At 50.4% G+C, this 16,773-nt stretch overlaps 1 pseudogene; it reads left to right on the plus strand.

The window, feature by feature from the left end:
* Nucleotides 1-14,542: 14,542 nt before the first annotated feature.
* Nucleotides 14,543-16,300, plus strand: LOC129474665 (zinc finger protein 358-like; annotated as a pseudogene).
* The last annotated feature ends 473 nt before the right edge of the window (nt 16,301-16,773 follow it).

The raw sequence follows: 16,773 nt of genomic DNA on the forward strand, positions 1-16,773 counted from the left end.
TATCCATTTAGTCCCCATACTACTGTGTTTTACCCTCATCACCACTTTACAGATGGGAAAACTGAGGCTCAGTGAAGTCAACTAACCTGCCTAAGGTCACAGAGATGGTAAGTGGCAGAGCCAGGTAACTGAACCCAGAAAGTCTGACTCTGGAATCTACCATTCATCACTATTACTACAAAGACGAATTCCACTAATCATCATTATTAGACAACTAGTTAAATGTTGTGAACTGTTATCACGTTCCAGACACTATGCTAAGCACTTCATGTATATCCAAGCCTGCACTGAGCATCTACTCTTTGCCAGACACAACATTACTATGAGAAAGTTATTTCCATTTTTTAAGCAGGTAAACTGAGGCTCACAGAGGCTAAGGGACTTGTTCAAATTCTCAGAGCTGGTAAGAAGCAAAAATAAGACTGAAACCCAAGTTGTCACGACTCATGCACTCGGCTTTTAAATATGTGCTGTGCTGTGCTGCCTCCTCAGGATATAATTTTGGTTATCTGGAATGTTTAAACAGACCCAGTGAATATTTAAGCAAATCATCCACATTAAATTTTGGGTTGTTGCCCCTCAAGTATTGTATCTCCCTGCTTTCCCATCCTGGAAACCAATATTTTCTTATTTGCTTGCCTGGAGGGCTACTAAAATGAAGATCAACACAATGCAGAGAGCAAATATCAATTTTCACTTTTGAAAAACAACCTGATGTTGCCTCCAGGATAAGGCGGTGCCTTTTGCTCTGAAATGGAAAGAGGCAAAGAAAGAAAGAAGCAAGCAAGCATTTTGTAAGTGACGACTCATGCTTCCTTAACAAAGCGTGCTCCTCCTCCTTGCCAGCACTCTGAGCCTGGCAGCCAGGCAGCCCACATCCCTCCCTCCCTGGGATGTTTTCCTTCGCAGGTTGCTAAACCCAAGGGTGGAGGCAGCCCCAAGATTCCCCATGGTGGGGAAAACTTTTCTTATTGAAACTTCCTTTCCCCACCTAGTGCAGGGTGTCATGCACAGTCCCACTCTCTGCAGGCACGAATAACTACATTCCTTAGCCACTGAGTGGGCCCCCAGGTCACCAGGTTGGGAAGACCACTGTGGCATAGACTCAGATGACATCCTAGCTGACTGTGGCAGAAGCTTCCCCTGGCTTAGGGACATTCCAGGCATGAAAGGCAATAGGCATTGTCTTCTTCCAGGAAGGACTTCCTTCCCACCACATGCTTCCCTTCTTTCCCTAGGTAACATTTGCTCAGCCTCCACATCTCAGCACCTGCTGCTCCTGGGCTTGCAATGCTCTCTCCCCAGGTTCTCCCATAGCTGGTTCTTTTCCATCATTCAGAGCCTTGCTTCTATGTCGCCTCCTCAGAGAGGCCTTCCCTGATCACCCACCCAAAGTAGCACCTCCAGTACCTCTCCACTTTAGCTTGCTCTTCTTGTCTTTTTAGCACTTACTTCTGGTGAAAGAATTTTGACCCTTTCTGGTCTGCTTTGCCTCACAAAGTCAGCAGGAGAGGAGACTATTTCCTTCTTAAATCCAGGGATCTTTCGTATTGCAACTGTTCATTATGCTTTGCTTCCCTCTCGTCTAAAAAACAAGACAGGCAACTCCAGACTGGCTGGAGCTAATTCGCTTTGTGCAAGAATCTGGGGGGTAAGAAATCAGAAAGAATAAGCCCCTTCTCCAGCCAGCTTGAAGTAGTCCTACAAGGACCAAACCAAAACCCAACAGAATCCAGGGACCAGGAGGGGAGGCTCTACCTGCCTCAAGCCCCAACTCACTCCGGCAACCTCACTCTGCAAACATTCTCAAATCCCAGATGTGGAGGGAGGTAGGGAAGGACAGTGGTTACAGAGCTTTGGAAAAAGAGACAGGATTGGGTGCCAGCCCCGTGGCTTGCAAACGGCGTGCCCTGGGGCAAGCCACTTTGTCTCAGTTTCCTCTTCTGTAAAACAGGGTCATCTGGAGGATTGTAGATAATAGGTAACACACAACAGTGCATGGTAAGCGCTCAGTAAGTCGTGGGTATTGATAACAATTATTAAAATGTCTGCTTCGGAAGCCTCGAGCAATCTTTTCCTTGAGAACCTTTCTCGGTTTGGCTCTGCGTTATGAAAAACTTAATTCTGACGGGTCTGGTTGCCTCCTATAGAATGGTTCCAAGCCTAGTTTGTTAAGAGTTATTTGGAGTATAATTTGCTATTGGAGTTGGGATTTGGGCTTTTATTTGTATACGATTTTCCCATTTTCTTCTTCTTCTTTTTTTTAAGTCCCTTTATTTTCTTAGAAAAAGAGAACTCATGTTTTGCCAAGGAGAAAACAAAAAACCGTCTGGCCTCCAAACTGCAGCGGTTAGGGCTCCCTTCGCCGAGGAGAAAGGCGAGGGTTGGGGACGTGGCATGACCCTGGCTTGGGATACGGGCGGAGTGAGCAGAGGGACACAGGTCAAGAAACAGGCGGAGGGCAGAGCCCCAGAGCCATGCCCGGCGAGAAGCCCAGACAGGACCCCCACCCCTCCCCTCCGCGCCTAAGGACCCTACCGGCCCAAGAGGTGCAGCAGCCTCGCCTCCCGGGAGCCTGCACCAGCTCTGTGGTAGTTTCCCGCACATCTGCAGTCCAGTCCATCATTGTAGCAGCCTTCACCTGTCTAAGCCAATCAGGGCGCCCCCCTCCCTGCCTTCCACGGCTATTGGCTCAGGTAACTACAACCTGAGCCAGTCAGCACGTGGCATTCTCCTGGCCACAGGCAACAGTCAGGGTTAATCCAATCAGCATCAAGCTCAGGGCTTTGGTTCCAAGACTCGAGGGACGCTTTCTCTTTCTTCCTTTCCCCATGCCGTGCTTATTACTTAAGACCATGCACTTAATAAGAATAAAAGAAGCAGAATTCAGACCAAGTCCATCTGGCTCCAAAGCCTAAATACACTACCCTACCCCTCCCATCACCACCCCAATTACACTTAGCACAGAGATGCGTTGGGACCCAGACAACAAGACACCCCCAAATAATAACAGTGATGGTAAAATAATGGGTGATGATTTGTGTGTGTCTGTTTTTCTACATGATTTCAAAGAAACAGCTCAGTAACCAAAAAAAACACAGTTGAAAGCAATTGGAAACTTTACAAACGTCACTTAAACATCCCCAAGGGAGAAATATTGTCAGAGCAATAAGCAAAATTCTTTAAAGTCCTCTTTACTATCTCTGTGCCTCTCAATATCGTTCCCTCTTGGGACTTTCCTGGATCTCTTGAGAAGAAGACACCACATTCCCCTTGAAGTTGCAAAACTGAGCAAGCTCTGTGAGCGGGTAAGACCACCTCATGATGAGTCTGGAAAGCAGAGAGGAGAGAGGAAACTTGAAGAGCGAAAGAGAAAAAGCATGAGAGAGAGAGAGAGAGCCACAGAGCAAAGAAGGCTGAGAGAGAAAGTTGATGACATTGCTTAAGCCCGTAGAACCAGATATGCCTGAAGGTGGATCTACCTCAGGATTTATTATTATGTGAGCCAAGGAAGTACAATTTTTATTTAAGCCAGTTTGAGTTGGGTTTCAGGCAAGAATCAAGAAAAAGGAGAATAACCCAGTGGGCAATATCAGGGTTTTCTTTAGCCAGTTACAATATAAAAACAGGTCATGAATATTCCTGTGTTTATATGTTGTTTTTTAATCACTTATAAAATGTGATTTCACCAATTTTATAACAAAAACACATTTTTTAAAGGTAGAAACTCTTTCTCTTCTTTGACATGGCTGGCTTTGGGCTCTTGCCTGAAAGCCTGAGGCCCGAAATGTTCAGAAACCAGCCTTCTGATGCAGGACGTGTTCCCCCAAGGTCCCCCAAACCCCAGGGCCTCTTTGGCCTCAGTTTCTCCACCTGCAACAGAAGGCCTGATCTCCAAGAGACGTGGGTGCAACCAGAGGCTCGGGAAACCTCCCGGATCAAAATTAATTAAGGCGTGGAACAAGCCACAGATGAAAGGAACTTGTAGAACTTTTTAACAATCTAGTAAAGAATTTCCCCTTCAATTACAGGACAATTTTCTTCTCACGGCATTTGCAACCATCACCAGGCAGTTTCCTGGGCCGCTTTCCATGCGGCTGGACCAGTCTTTCTGGAATCCCTGCATTTTTTTTTTTCTAAAAGACTTAGGGAAAGGCAGGGGGGATGAAAAGAAAGGAGGGCAGTGGGTACAATTTAGAAATGGCTATTTCATGGGATTTGAAAGGCTCCCCAAAACAGATGGAAGCAAATGGCAATGTGAATGGTTTCCTGCAGGTCCAGGAGAGAAAGGTTTTCGTTTCTATGTTGCCTCTCTCCTCTCCCTTCACTCTTACACAACAACAACAACAACAACAACACACACTGGCCTATTGCCACTTCCAGACAACACAGATCTTTCCCACCTTCTGTTCTTCATCCTTGTTCTTCTCTGTGCCTGGAACTCTCCACTCCTCCCCAGCACTCACTTCACCGGGCTAACCAAACGAACTAACTTCACCTGCTTTGGATTTCAGCTAATCAGCCCTTCTTCAGCCCTTTCTTGGCCTGCCTTAAATAGATTAGCTGCTCCATCATAGGCATTTGTAACACCCCACACGCTTCATCGCAGGAAGCACAGCTGTAATTAGTTAACTACATTTCACTAGTTATTTCTTATCTCTGTTCCCTCCTAGCCAGGGCCCCCATGAGGGCAGCTTGCTGCTGCATCTCCAGGGCTTGGCACATGGGGAGAGGCTGGTAAATACTTGAAAAACAAATCTTTAAAAGAGTTTATTAAGCACCCAAGACAGGGGTCGGCAAACTTTTTCTTAAAGGTCAGAGGCAACATCAAGACTGTTAACATAGGTTCTTGCATATCCATTTTAAATATAATCAATTAGGCCAGGCACAGTGGCTCATGCCTGTAATCCCAGCACTTCAGAAGGCTGAGGTGGGTGGATCGTCTGAGGTCAGGAGTTCAAGACCAGTCTGACCAACGTAGTGAAACCCCCGTCTTTACTAAAAATACAAAAATTTAGCCTGGCATGGTGCCGCATGCCTGTAATCTCAGCTACTTGGGAGGCTGAGGCAGGAGAATCACTTAAACCCTGGAGGCGGAGGTTGCAGTGAGCCAAGATCGGCCCCCTCCAGCCTGGGCAACAAGAGCAAAACTCCATCTCAAAAAAAAAAAAAATTATAAAATAAAATAAATATAATCATTTAAAGTGTAAAAGCTATGCTTAGCTCATGGACTGTAGACAAACAGATAGCCAGCCAGATTTGGCCCAAGAGATCTAGTTTGCTGCCCCTCAATGAAGTATATGCCAGGTCTTCCGTGGGCTTGGAGGGGTGGCAGAGGCTGTAGTTTGGACCTTAGTGTCACCATTCTTCTCCTCTACATGAACAGAACCCCCACATTACAGATGGGCACATGGTCTCTTGGAATAAAGACTCCGTTCCCAGGTCTCCTTGGAGGTGAGAGTGGCCACGTGACTGTCGGGGATGCAAACAGAAGCATCATCTGGAAGTTTCCAAAAACCCTCCCCAGCAGGTAACACATGTTATTTCCCCATTGTTTTTGTTTTTGTTTTTCCTTTCTCCTTCCTGATAGCTGGAATGTGGGTGTGATAGCTGGAGCTCTGGAAGCCATCTTGATCTGTGAGATACTTTTGTAAATGGAAGCCTTGTGTAGCAAAACAAAAACACAGAAGGGTTGGCCGGACGCAGTGGCTCATGCCTGTAATCCCAGCACTTTGGGAGGCTGAGGCTGGTGGATCACGAGGTCAGGAGATCGAGACCATCCTGGCTAAACAGGGTGAAACCCCATCTCTACTAAAAGTACAAAAAAAAAAAGCCGGGCGTGGTGGCAGGCGCCTGTAGTCCCAGCTACTCGGGAGGCTGAGGCAGGAGAATGGTGGGAACCTGGGAGGCGGCGCTTGCAGTGAGCCGAGATCGCGCCACTGCACTCCAGCCTGGGTGACACAGCGAGACTCCGTCTCAAAAAAAAAAAAAAAAGAAAAAAAAAACACAGAAGGGTTGACTGCATGGAGTACCAGCTACACAAGGCCTGGACTCCTTTCCTGCTGACCTAAGGATATTTTAGAAGTAAAGGTTTCTCTCTGTGATTCAGAGTCTTTGCATTTTAGTCCTAATAATATGGGGTAGGGCATGGGGAGAAGGATACTAAAGTGAGTAACAAACATTCCCGGCTCTGCTCATAGCCTAGTTCAGAGAGGACAAATAAGCACCCGGCTGTAACTCAGTGGATTGCACTACCTGCAAGTGTGTGGGACAAGGTCCCGGCTTAGCTCTCAGGCAGGCACAGAGGCTTCACAGAGGTGATGTTTCTCTGGGGCCTGCAAGCCAGGCAGCAAGTTGCCTATGCATCAGGTGATTTAATGCAAATGTCACAAACCAGGAAGGTCATGGGCCACATACGGCCTGCAGATTTGACTGAGAGTGTGAGCCATCCAAGGTTTGCCACCAACTTTTTATTTTGAAAAGCTGCCCCAAAAAGTACAATGACCATCCACCCATCTTCACCTAGGCTCAGCACTGGACACTATTTTCTCACACCACCTTCTCTCTGTATCTCTCTATGTACAGAGACAGGTGACGGAGATATGTGTGTGTGAATGTACGTACACAGCTTGCTGATGTCATAACATTTCACGTCTAAAACTTTCAATATATGGCCAGGTGTGGTGGCTCACACCTGTAATCCCAGCACTTCGGGAAGCCGAGGAGGGCAGATCACTTGAGGTCAAGAGTTTGAGACCAGCCTGGCCAATATGGTGAAACCCTGTCTCTACTAAAAATACAAAAATTAGCCGGGCACAGTGGCACATGCCTGTAATCCCAGCTACTCGGGAGGCTGAGGCAGGAGAATCGCTTGAACCTGGGAGGTGGAGGTAGCAGTGAGCCAAGATTGCACCACTGCACTCCAGCTTGGGCAACAGAGTGAGACTCTGTCTCAAAATAAATAAATAAAACTTTCAATATATATCTCCTAGGGATTTTCTCTTACATAACTAGAGTACAGCTTTCAAACTATTTAGTGGGAAATGTATCATGTATATGATATAATGATAGGATATTCTTACACTAATACCAATATAACAGCACCCATACTATTATCTAACATGCAGCCTGTGTCCCTATGTCCCCAGCTGTCCCAGTAGCGTTCCTTACTGTGCTCTGAGCTGTCACATCTCCTCTGTCTTCTTTCATCTGGAACTGTTCTGCTGTCATTTTCATTTTTGTCTTTTATGACATCGACCTTTTTCAAGAATCCAGGTTAGTTTTTGGAGAAAATTTCCCAATGTGGATTTGCGCTTTTAAAAATGTGGATTTTGCCAACCATTGGGAGTCTGACATTCATCTTCAACTCTGGATGTTTGCCCTCAGTAAGGCTGTGGCACAGCCAAGTGTACTTTTGTCCATGGCCAGATCTGACAGGCAGCCCCTCGAGGCAGGCTGTGGCTTTCCTGGGAACCTCAGCTGCTCCTGATCCCCACTTTTCCTTCCCCAGACCCTCTGTGCCCATGTCAGGTACTTGCAAATCCTGCTTTAAAGGGTTGAAGTGTTGTAAACACAAGGCTGTGGGGGTCTGAGGGGTCCTGGTCCCCCTGAAGGCATCATAAGCTTAAGGGGACTAAGGATTGGGCTGGAGAAGGAGGAGCTGGCATCAAGCCCAGCTCTGTGACTCCCTGATATGATACAGGCCAATGCAACACGAAAGTGTGGGGCCCCCATGCAAGAGCCATTAGACAGTGTCAGCAGAGCACAAAGCCCAGCACAGGCCCTTCCGAGAACCGAGCCCTGTGCAGTGCCCAGGCCCTGGTGCACAGAACATAAATGGCCTTAAAGAGCAGGTCAGGCCAGGTACAGTGGCTCACACCCCTAATCCCAACACTTTGGGAGGCTGAGGTGGGCAGATCACTTGAGGCCAGTAGTTCGAGAGCAGACTGGCCAATATGGTGAAACTCTGTCTCGACTAAAAGTACAAAACTTAGCTGGACGTGGTGGCACTTCCCAGCTACACAGGAGGCTGAAGCAGGAGAATGGCTTGAACCCAGGAGGCGGAGGTTGCAGTGAGCCGAGATCGCGCCATTGCACTCCAGCCTGGGAGATAAAGACTAAGAGTGAGACTCTGTCTCAAAAAAAAAAGAAAGAGGGCCGGGCGCGGTGGCTCAAGCCTGTAATCCCAGCACTTTGGGAGGCCGAGGCGGGAGGATCACGAGGTCAGGAGATCGAGACCATCCTGGCTAACACGGTGAAACCCCGTCTCTACTAAAAATACAAAAAATTAGCCGGGCGTGTTGGCGGGCGCCTGTAGTCCCAGCTACTCGGGAGGCTGAGGCAGGAGAATGGCGTGAACCCAGGAGGCGGAGCTTGCAGTGAGCCGAGATCGCGCCACTGCACTCCAGCCTGGGGGACAGAGCAAGACTCCGTCTCAAAAAAAAAAAAAAGAAAGAAAAAAAAAAGGGAGAGAGAGAGCAGGTCAGAGAGTCTGGGTTTTCTCTCACCAATGTGGAAGTGGGGCTGCTTCTATAGAAGGATTGAAGGGGGAGAGCTCGAAGCTCAGGAGAGTACTGTGTTTCCTCATTGTTTTCTTTGTTCGTTTCTCCTTCCTGATAGCTGGAATGTGAGTGTGATGGCTGGAGCTTTGAAGGCCATCTTGATCCATGAGATACTTTTGAAAATGGAAGCCTAGTTCGGCAGAACAAAAACACAGAAGGGTTGACTCCACGGAGTGCATCAACTCCTTCAAAGGGCGAGGAAACTTGAAAAGGCCTGTGATGCAGCATGTAATAGATCTTGGAACCGGCCCTTAGCAAGCAGGAGGGGAGCCTCCTGTGCCTGGGTTTCTGCATCCATAAACTAGAAAGACAATAACAGTGTCCATCTCAGAGGGTTGCAGGGAGCCCCGAATGAGATACCTGTGGCCAGGGCTTAGCACCTGCTTGGTGGCACCGAGAGAGCTTTGCATAAATAGTAGCTGTCATTACTAGCAATAATAGCATAGAACGAGTAGGACTCAAAGTAGGACGGGAGGAGTTGTTTCCTTTTCTCTGCAGTCCTGTGTGTTGTTTGACCTATTAAGAATAAGTGTGCATTCCTTTTGATATTTTTATGAAAAGCCAGTAAAAATTTTATTTAAGAAAAAAACATACCGTATATACATATGATCAGTTGTATGAAAAATTAAATTTATATCACTTGGATGTATAGACTATGTGTGTGTTTACATAGAAAAATCTCCATAAATATGTACATTTAAATGGAAACAGTGGTTATTTCAGAATCTCTGGATACTTATTTCTTCTTTAGATTCTTCTATTCTGTCTGATACAATCTTTGTTTTTTGTTTTTGTTTCATTTACAATAGGCACACTCAGTGGCTATCAATGAGAGTGGGGGGATTTTGACCACAGGGGACACTTGACAATGTCTGGAGAGCTTTTTGGTTGTCACAGCTGGGGCCTGGGCGTTGCTACCGGCATCTAGCAGGTATGCTAGGGATGATCCTGATTGAAATGTCAGGAGTGGCCAGGTGCAGGGGCTCTCACCTGTAATCCCAACATTTTGGGAGGCTAGGGCAGGAGGATCACTTGAGGCCAGGAGTTCAAGACCAGCCTCAGCAACATAGTGAAACCTCATCTCTATGAAAAATATTTTAAAAATTAGCCAGGTGTGGTGGCACGCACCTGTGGTCCCAGCTACTGGGTGGGTCTGAGGCGGGAAGATGGCTTGAGCCAGGGAGAAGGAGACTGCAGTGAGCCATGATTGTGCCACTGCACCCCATTCTGGGCAACAGAGCAAGGCCCTGTCTCAATCAATCAATCAATAGAAATGTTAGGAGTGTCAGAGTTGAGAAACCCCAGTTAGAATCAGATAAAAACAGTAAAGCTGTTTCCATCTTGAAATCGCATGGCTGTTCCTCTTTGGGCCTGTTTGTCCCCACCAGCTCACTCCACCTTTACAACAATATCATGAATTAAAATCACCTTCCCTCCACAGATGAGGAAACTGAAACACAGAGAGTCATGTGCTTTGTCCCAGCACTGCTAGCTGGGATTTGAACCCATCCTCTGCCTGGCTCCCAAGCCCCACCTTCATGCCCTTACCCCCATCCCGACCCTCAGGAGGTGTCCCCTGCAAAGGGACCCTGTGCGACCGTGGCCTCAAGTCCTTTCTCTGAGCCCGTCTTGCCGCTGGTACCTTGTGGTGGTGTGAAATTCCTGCAGGCCCAGCCCCCAGAGGCATTCCCGCACCCCTCACAGACCCTTGGTGTCCTTGCTTGCTTGTAAAGAGCTAGCCTTTGAAGTCAGCCTGTGGGTCATGCATTAGCCCACCCTCACCCCCCGCCCCATCTCAAATATTCCCCCAGCTCTGTCCCTCTGTCCTCCTGGGTTATCAGTTTAAAGGCCAGCGACACACTTTGGACTTGTTTGGAGCTTTAGTTTCTTAAAGATCAAAAGCATCTCTTTCCTCCGTTCTAATTAAATTTATGTGATTTTTTTCTTATTCTTGTACTCCACTGTTCTTCAAAACCAGGATCAAGCTCTCGGCGTCAAAAAGAAGATTCCCCAAGAATCCATCTCTATGCTGCCCCACACCCAGCCCCAGCTCTCCCTCTCAACCCATCTTGTAAAATACCATGTGGTTTTTAGCAAGGAATCTACAGGTTGGCCTTCTTCTAAATATCCCAGCCCCAGCCAATGTGGGGCAAGCTATAAAAATCTTCCCAAAGACATTACAGCTTCACAGAACGACAGGGTGGGCCCAAAGCATGGTTTGTGCAAAGCCCACCTGATTGGCAGAAGTAAACAACTGCCGCCTGGGGACGTTTTAGAACAGCACAAGGACGGGAGGCAGGACGAGGCATGAGTGTCTCTGGGCGCAATGTGGAAATAATCATTTCTAAGAAAAACAACAAATTAAAAATTTTAAGGAGCTTCCTGCTGCATGATTTAAGATCTAGTTGGAATTACATCAAAAGGCATAAAATATAAACATTTCACAAAGTGTCTCTCCCAGTCTCTGTTCCACCCACCCTCAATCCCCATAAGGACGTGTGCACACATACACCCACACACACACAATCACACACACACACTGTCACACACACACAGCCATAGATGGATCAGATGTCAAAACTGAAAGAGAACTTCAATGTCATATGGACTTCCAGCCTGGACAACATGGCAAAACCCTGTCTCTACAAAAAATTTTAAAATTAGCCAGGTGTAGTGGTGTGCACCTGTGGTCCCAGCTACTCCGGAGGCTGAGGTGGGAGGATGACTTAAGCCTGGAAAGTCAAGGCTGCAGTGAGCTGTGATTGCACCACTGCATGCCAGCCTGGGTGGGGTGGTAGCAGGTGGGGGAGGGATGTGCCCCCGCAAAAGGTACAGCGCATGTGTCCACAGTGCCTGGCATACGCTTAGCACTTTTCAATTACCAACTCCTTTACTACTTCAACAACCCCACAAAACAGATATTCTCCTCACCCTCATTATACAAACTGAGGCACAGAGAGGCTAAAGAACCAGCCTAAGTTTGCGCCCTGGAACCAGGAGCTTTCCCACCATCCACACTGTGGAAGGCAGAATAATGGGTCCCAAAGACATTGGCGTTCTAACCCCTGAAACCTGTGAATCCACCCCACCCCCATTCACAGACATCTCCCCAACTCAGTGCCTCCATCCTCCTAGGGGACCAGCCTGAAGGCCAGGGATATTGGAAAACTTTCCTGGCCAAAATCAAAACAAGCCAGGAGACTCCTCAGACTTGTTTGGGGGGCTTTAGTCTCTTAAAGATCAGAAGCATCTTGGCCTCCTTATACGTCACACGGCAGAAGGGACTTGACAGATGTGAGGAAGTCAAGGATCTCCAAGTGGGGAGGTGATCCTGGCTGATCCAGAGGAGCCAGTGTCATCACAAGGATCCTCATAAGAGGGAGACAGGAGGGCCAGAGTCAGAAAGGGAGATTTAAGGACGCTCCACTGCTGGCCTTGAACATGGAAGAGGCGGCTATGAGCCAAGGAATGCAGCAGCCTCTAAAAGCTGGAAAAGGCAAGAAACAAGATTCTCCCCTAGAGCCTCCAGGGAGAGTGCCTTCCTGCTGACACCCTGATTTTAGCCAAGCAAGGCTCGTTTCCGACTCCTGACCTCCAGAACTGTAAGATGCTACAGTTGTGCTGTTTCTAGCCAGTTAGTGGTCATTTGTTACAGAAGCCAGAAGAGACTCACACATCCCAGGGCCCAGGCTCTGAGGGACACAGACCAGGGTTTCCATCCTGCCTCGCCCCTCTCTGGCTGTGGGATCTAGGCAAAGGACCAGTCTCCTTGCCTGTAAAGTGAGACAGGAAAAGAAGTCTGTCACCGGATTGAGTGGAGGAAAATCCTGCCTTTCTGATTTCCACCATTTTTCCTTCCGTTAGCATCACGGCCATCCTAGAGGCCGCTTGGTCTGAATGTCTGTGTCCCCCACACCCATGTGTTGAAACTGGATGCTCAGGCTGATGGTACTAAGAGGGGGTCTTTGGGGTTAGGGAGGCCCCCACCCCTCATGAACAGGATTCTTGCCCTTATAAACAAAGCCCTAAGGGAGCTTTTTGCCCTCTGGCCACGGGAGGACGTGGCAAAGAAGGCACCGTGAAGCACAGAGCTCAGACGCAGAATCTGCTGGCGCCGAGGTCTGGGACTTCCCAGTCTCCAGAACTGCAAGCAATGCATTTCTGTTGTTTATAAGCCACCCGGTCTAAGGTATTTTGTTACAGTAGCCCAGATGGACTAAGACAGAAGGCCAGGACCTTGTCTTGTTCATGCTTGTATCCCAGCACTGAGAATGCTGTCTGCACAAAGTAGGTTCTCAGTTAATCCATTTGAATAAATAGAGAGGCAAGAATTCCAGAATCTTGATATTGAAGGATACTAGTATCCATCTGCAGGTCCCTGGAATTTGAGGCCGTTGGGTTGATCTCACCATAATTCTCAGTCAAGCAGGGTGTCCTTATCGAGAACAAGACAGGCGGGGCATCTCTGACCATGGCACGTCCTCTGGAGCTGATCAGTCACTGGTGTCTGGCAAGTGGCTCCTTGCAGCCCCCTATGAATGCCCTGCTCTCTTGCTCTTGCCTTTCTTTCTGCCTGGGATCCCTCTCCCCAGCCTCAATCCCTTCACCTGCTGCACACGCCTGCATCCAGGAGCCAGCATGAGTTTCCACAGGTAGAGACACTTGAGTGGCCTCCCTGATCAACTTCTCCATGACTCCATTCCAGCTCCCCTGTCTCCTGTCCCTGTTCTGACAGCCCTCTGGTGCCTAGAAAATACAGGATTTCTGAAGACCCCATAACCCAGGTGTGAATCATAGCCCAGAAACAAAAGGAGGACGAAGGAGGAGGGAGGGCACAGGGACTTGTTTACTGACCATCCCTTGTCCTCAGGTACTGGGCCAAGCAACTTGCACACAGAACCCATTTCATCCTCCCAACCCTCCAAGGCAGGAACTCTTTAGTTACCCTGAGCCTCTGTTTCTCTAGCTGCTAAATGGGGATCCTAAAGTACCAACCTCATAGAGCGGATGTGAAGGTATGACGAGGTAATGGGGAATTCCAGGGAGGAAACAGAATCAAGAGTTCCAGGTCACCCCGCCAGGGAACAGCGGCTTCAGGACGTGAATCCAGGCCCTCCTGCTCTCAGGTGTGGCCTCTGCTCCTCGAGGCCACGCTGCAGCGAGGGCTAGCCAGGGGGTTTCAGTGCTTCCCTCACATTCATCTTGAGAGAGTGATGGGGAGTGGTGGGAGGAGGAGGGGGGCCGAGAGAGAGAGAGAGATGGAGGAAGGCCAAGGGAGGGGAAGGACGTGGATCAACAGAAGGACCCACCTGTTCTTATCCTGCTGTATGTGTGTTTTCACCAACACCACTGACTCCCTAAACACCACCTCATGCCGTGGAAAAAATAGAAAATGCACGCAATCTCAAGGTCCACTCCCTTCATTCCTCCATTCATTTGGCCTTTCCTCTTTGATAACAGGTGTAAATTGTGTGCTCCTGTTGCCAGGCTGAGCACAGACCCCCGTGATCTCCTTGTGCCCTCATATCCACCCCATGGCACTTTTTTATTTTTTTGACAGAGTCTCGCTCTGTCACCAAGACTGGAGTGCAGTGGCACTGTCTCAGCTCACTGCAACCTCCGCCTCCTGGGTTCAAGCGATTCTCATGCCTCACCCTCCTGAGTAGCTGGGATTACAGATGCTCGCCACCACGCCTGGCTAATTTTTTGTATTTTTAGTAGAGACCGGGTTTCACCATATTGGCCAGGCAGGTCTCGAACTCCTGACCTCAAGTGATCCACCTCCCCTCAGCCTTCCAAAGTGCTGGGATTACAGGCGTGAAGCCACCACACCCCGCCAAGTTGGCACTTTAGGATCCCATTTTACAGTGAAAGAAACCAAGGCTCAGCATGACCAAAGACTTACCCAAGGGCGGCCGGCGGTGGGGAGGGGCCGCCGGCAGGGCTGGCGGGCGGGGGGCTTCCTGCAGGCCCCGGGGGGCACCGGCGGCCGACGCGGGCTCGGCTGGCCGGGCAGGGGCGAGGGGCGCCGGGTCTTGCCCCAGAAGCTGCTGGCACATCCACGCCTGAAATGCGGCGCTCAGTCCTGGTCAGGAACCCAGGCCACAAAGGCCCGAGACCCGTTTATGAAGAGCTCGACTCTGACTCCGAGGACCTAGACCCCAATCCTGAAGATCTGGACCCGGTTTCTGAAGCCCCAGAGCCTGACCCTGAAGACCTCAACACTGTCGCGGAAGACGTGGACCCCAGCTATGAAGATCTGGAGCCCGTCTCGGAGGATCTGAACCCCGACGCCGAAGCTCCGGGCTCGGAACCCCAAGATCCCGACCCCATGTCTTCGAGTTTCGACCTCGATCCGGATGTGATTGGCCCCGTACCCCTGATTCTCGATCCTAACAGAGACACCCTCAGCCCCGGCGATCCAAACGTGGACCCCATCTCCTCTGGCCTCACTGCCACCCCCCAGGTCTTGGCCACCAGCCCCACGGTGCTCCCCGCCCCCGCCAGCCCGCCCCGGCCCTTCTCCTGCCCGGATTGAGGGCGAGCCTTCCGCCGCAGCTCCGGGCTGAGCCAGCATCGCCGTACCCACAGCGGCGAGAAGCCGTACCGCTGCCCCGACTGCGGGAAGTCCTTCAGCCGCGGTGCCACCCTGGCGCAGCACCGTGGCATCCACACCGGGGCGCGGCCGTACCAGTGCGCGGCCTGCGGCAAGGCCTTCGGCTGGCGCTCCACGCTGCTGAAACATCGCAGCAGCCACAGCGGGGAGAAGCCGCACCACTGCCCGGTGTGTGGCAAGGCCTTCGGGCACGGCTCGCTCCTGGCACAGCACCTGCGCACGCACGGCGGCCCGCGGCCCCACAAGTGCCAGGTGTGCGCCAAGGGCTTCGGCCAGGGCTCTGCGCTGCTCAAACACCTGCGCACGCACACGGCCGAGCGCCCCTACCGCTGCCCCCACTGCGGCAAAGCCTTCGGGCAGAGCTCCAGCTTGCACCACCACCTGCGCATCCACACGGGCGGCGAGCGGCCCTACGCCTGCCCGCACTGCTCCAAGGCCTTCGGGTAGAGCTCAGCGCTGCTCCAGCACCTGCGCGTGCATTCGGGCGAGCGTCCCCATCGCTGTCAGCTCTGCGGGAAGGCCTTCGGCCAGGCCTCCAGCCTCACCAAGCACAAGCGGGTGCATGAGGGTGCGGCCTGGGCCTCGGGCCTGGCCTAAGCCCTGCATCCATGATGAGGCCGGGGCAGGTCCCCCTCCTGGGTCTTGATGCTGTTTCTGTGCTCGGCTCTGGCTTGGGCCTCAGCCCTGGCACCAGCTCTGGCTGCAACCCTGACCCTGGCTCTAGGCCGGGCACTCTGCCGGATCCCAGCTCCAAACCCCTCCCCGGCTCCAGATCCACCCCCAGCCCTACTCCTGTGGAATCTTCTGACCCGAAGGCTGGGCACGACGCTGGTCCCAACCTTGTGCCCAGCCCAGACCCTGATCCTGTGCCCAGTCCAGTCCCTGATCCTGTGCCCAGCCCTGATCCCAACCCTGTGTCCTGCCCTGACCCCTGCTCTCCCACTCGTGGCACTGTCAGCCCAGCCCTCCCTACCGGCGAGAGTCCAGAGTGGGTACAGGAGCAAGGGGCACTGCTGGGGCCTGATGGCTGAAGGAGACGCCGGCATCCTCGGGGGCCTGGGGAAGTTGTGTGTTGTGCAGTTAGTAAAATCCTCCCACTGCCAAAAAAAAAAAAAAAAAAAAAGACTTACCCAAGGGCACACAGCTAGAAAGTGCTCCAACCAGACTTTGAAGTCAGGTGTTCTGATCTCCAGTCCCAGTGCTGGGCACCCCCAGGCCTGCAGTCTTCTGTGCCAGCCAACATTGGACCAGTGTGTGTGACTGGAGCTGGGACACAGGGTGAGAAGGGTAGCATCTGCCCTGGGACTCACAGCTCAGGGGAGACAACATTCAAGGCGGAGTAGTGGTGCTATTGGTGACAAGAATCTGCAAAATGGCCAACTCTTGGTAAAATTTCAAACAAAACAAAACCTATTTTCCCCTCATTTATCCAGTAGTTATATTTCTGAAAAAAAATCAGTGACTATTAAAAGTATGCAAAAATAGTTTGTATTTCAATGTTATATGTAACTGGGTTCTAGACTTGGATAATGAGAAACTGGTTCTTTGCCTACAGGAATGGCTAAGGGTGGTTTCAAAGTCATGTGGGAGGCCGGG

Source organism: Symphalangus syndactylus, chromosome 24 (assembly GCF_028878055.3).
Source record: "Symphalangus syndactylus isolate Jambi chromosome 24, NHGRI_mSymSyn1-v2.1_pri, whole genome shotgun sequence".
Classification (NCBI taxonomy): Eukaryota; Metazoa; Chordata; class Mammalia; order Primates; family Hylobatidae; genus Symphalangus; species Symphalangus syndactylus.